At 40.8% G+C, this 3,267-nt stretch overlaps 1 long non-coding RNA gene across 1 annotated transcript; it reads left to right on the top strand.

Annotated features, from left to right (window-relative positions):
• The first annotated feature begins 137 nt into the window (after positions 1-137).
• On the top strand, positions 138-2,820 carry LOC104968114 (uncharacterized). The gene is made up of 3 exons (XR_800788.1): positions 138-254; positions 1,078-1,178; positions 2,616-2,820. It is a non-coding gene; the product is annotated as an uncharacterized lncRNA (long non-coding RNA).
• Positions 2,821-3,267: the final 447 nt, after the last annotated feature.

Here is a 3,267-nt window from a genome sequence, read left to right as displayed (position 1 = left end):
ACACACACACACACACACACACACACACACACACACACACACACACACACACACACACACACACACACACAACCACACACACACTCACACACACACACACACACACACACACACACACACACACACACTTAACTTCCTCTTTCTTCCTCTGTAGGGTGGGATCTACGTGCTGACCCTGTTAGATAAGTACGCAGCGGGGACCTCTATACTGTTTGCTGTTCTGATCGAGGCCATTGGAGTGTCATGGTTTTACGGTATGAAACTCTACGGTACTTTGTTACCCCACGATTTCGCCATTTAAATTATATATTTTTATTCCATGACAAAATGACATTAGCAGCACAGCTCACTTTCTGGTGACATTACAAAATGACAATAGAATAAGCAAGAAAAAACTGAAACGTGTTATCCACTAACCCATTGGCTCAGTGTCTTGCCATGATCTAAAAGACAAGGTGAAACTTGTAAGTTGAAAGGAAAATGTACTGTAATGTAATGTATGTTTTTAGGTTCTGCAAAGCAACAATTGTGAACCCTAAAAAAGCTGAAATGTTATCAGAAAATTATGTCTCAGAGTTTTAAATTCCACAATTTACTTAGTGTACCTTTTCCAGAAGATTAAACAAGTCCTCGATCAATCTTAGAGATATATATTTATTTATAATTACATTTGTACATATATAACTAATTAACATAAGACACAATAATGAAAAAAATCCCCTATGGCATAAAACAAAGCACAAGTCATGACATTGTATCTGTATCAGCCGGCAAACAGTATCTAACCTATCAGGCGTAGTCCATCTCGTTGCCATCTGTAGACACTTAGATATAGCAAGGTAAAATACACGAAGTAAATATGGAAAAATAATGTAAAATTGTGAAACCAGGGCAGAAAAATAAACCAGAAATGCTCGAACCAGGATAACAGTAGTACTGTATAGACATTGTGTGTTGTGTTGCCTCATTCTGTCCAGTGAGATTGCATACTTTGCACTAAGAGCCTGCTGCTCCTACATTGATTGAATGTACTCACCACATTAACCTTTGCTCTGTAACCTTTCATGTTCACTCCAGGTGTGGACCGCTTCAGTGAAGATATTGAGCGGATGATGGGCTTCAAGCCAGGTCTTTACTGGAGGCTGTGCTGGAAGTTTGTCAGCCCAGCTTTTCTGCTGGTGAGCGAATCAAAACAGTAGAGTTTTTTCATTTGGCTGTTTCATACTGGTTGATCCTAGACCAAAGACAAATTCAGATGAATCATGAATGACATATAAGACACAACAGCACTCCTGCATCCCGTACATATGGTAGTTTGTGATGCCCTAATTTACAAAAGGAGTCGAAATGTAAACCCTTATAAGAATCAATAGCATAATGTAATAGGTTGGGGGGGGGGAAGCTTGACCACAGGGTGCAACAATGGACAGTTTGAACCTCAGTGCTCCTCCTGGCGAGTCCTTCACTTGCAGGTGAAATAAACTCAACGTGCATTAGAGGAAGCACGTGTCCATGGGAGCGGGGGGTGGACAGTCACGTGCTTCCTTCAATACAGATGGCTGTCTACACCCTCCTCTGCACGACTGTGGAAGTGTGTAGTAACAAAGGATGCAATTCCGGAGAATTGGTCATTCCTCATTGTGTGAGAAAAAAAGGACAATAGTAACAAAAAAAATCCATTATTTACAGATATATTTAGTACTGCCCCATTGAACATGCTTTGTACTCGAAATGAGAACATTTACCTTTTTGAAATTGCCAACTTAATGGAGCACGACAATTACATGTGTCCTCTCTGTTAAGAGAACATTTTTACCGTAAACCATTGTACTTTAACATAAGAGACACACAACAAATTATGTTCCACTTCATCTCGCAGCATCAATGGATTTGCTGCAATCAAATTAAAGGCATAGTTTGGATTGCTTGAAGAGGGGTTGTATGAGGTACTACCCGTCCACAAAAACATATTGTAGCCACCTGAAAGAAGGGTCTATCAAATCAAATCTATGTGTACACTGTATTGTAATACAGTGGTAATACTTTCACCACTTTACATTGCAATGAGACTACCTATGTGCTCACTAAAGCCACCATACTCCATTGGAAAAAACGTTTTACTTCTTAAATTCAGTAGTTGCTGGTCTACCGCTGCCTTGATTGGTCCGTTTTTTTGTGCTATAATACGATTATTCGTGAATCCAATTCAATCAGATTGACACCATAACACAAACTGATTGACTGATAGAGGCATATATAGACAAGCAAGGTCATATATGTGTTTTTGTTATAGGAGTATGGTGGCTTTGAAGCAGATAAAGATAACAACTTCAGTTTCCAAGATGAAAGGGTTGTCTCATGGCACATTAAGGCATTCAAATTGATATTGATATCCACCATACTCACCGTGAGTACTTAAAAAAGGGTGTGTCGACCTCAATCTGCTGTAGGCTATACAGTGACAATGATTTGTACCTCAAAACAAGCCACTTGAAGCCTCACACGCTGTCCCTTTAATGAAGAGACATTGCACATTAGGACAATGATAGAAGATTAGATGTAACCTTCTCCGATGTATCTTTTCCTTTCTCCCCTTCTCTCTTCTCTCTTCACAGTTTGTTGTAATAGCCAGTGCAGTGACCTCGTCAGGCCTGAAGTATGACGACTACGTCTTCCCTTACTGGTCTAACGTAGTTGGCTGGGGCGTGGCCATGTCCTCCATGATGTTTGTCCCCTGTTATGCCATTTATAAATTCCTCAGCGTATCTGGAACATTCAAACAGGTGAGTATCCAAACATGTTCGTCACACAGGGTTAAACAAAAAGACTGAGATGACTGCCAGTGGAGGCACACAGGGGCGCCGCCAGGGATTTTGGGCCCCATGAAAAGATTTCACATTAACCCTCCTGTTGTCTTCGGGTCAAATCTGACCGATTTACTACTTTCATTGATCATAACTTTTTTGTTTTACATTCGATTGCACTAAGGCTTTGTGATATCCTTCACAGTAGACATTTGAACATATACAATTGCTGACCAACACTTTCACTGAATTTTGGATGATTTAGTCAACTTTGTAACACCCATGGTGTTCCCGGTCAAAGATGACCGCCATAAAGAAAAGGAATTAGTAACCATCCGGATCGGATCGATCGGACACACAGGCTACTCTAGATGTGTCCCCCCCTTATGTGCCCATCCCCCCACATGGATCACACACAGAACAATGTGACATTTCCCGCTCTTATGTGCCCATCCCCCGACAT

The sequence above is a fragment of the Notothenia coriiceps genome, unplaced genomic scaffold (genome assembly GCF_000735185.1).
Source record: "Notothenia coriiceps isolate Sejong01 unplaced genomic scaffold, NC01 NC01_scaffold00038243, whole genome shotgun sequence".
Classification (NCBI taxonomy): domain Eukaryota; kingdom Metazoa; phylum Chordata; class Actinopteri; order Perciformes; family Nototheniidae; genus Notothenia; species Notothenia coriiceps.
This window is presented reverse-complemented; position numbering and strand designations above follow the sequence as displayed.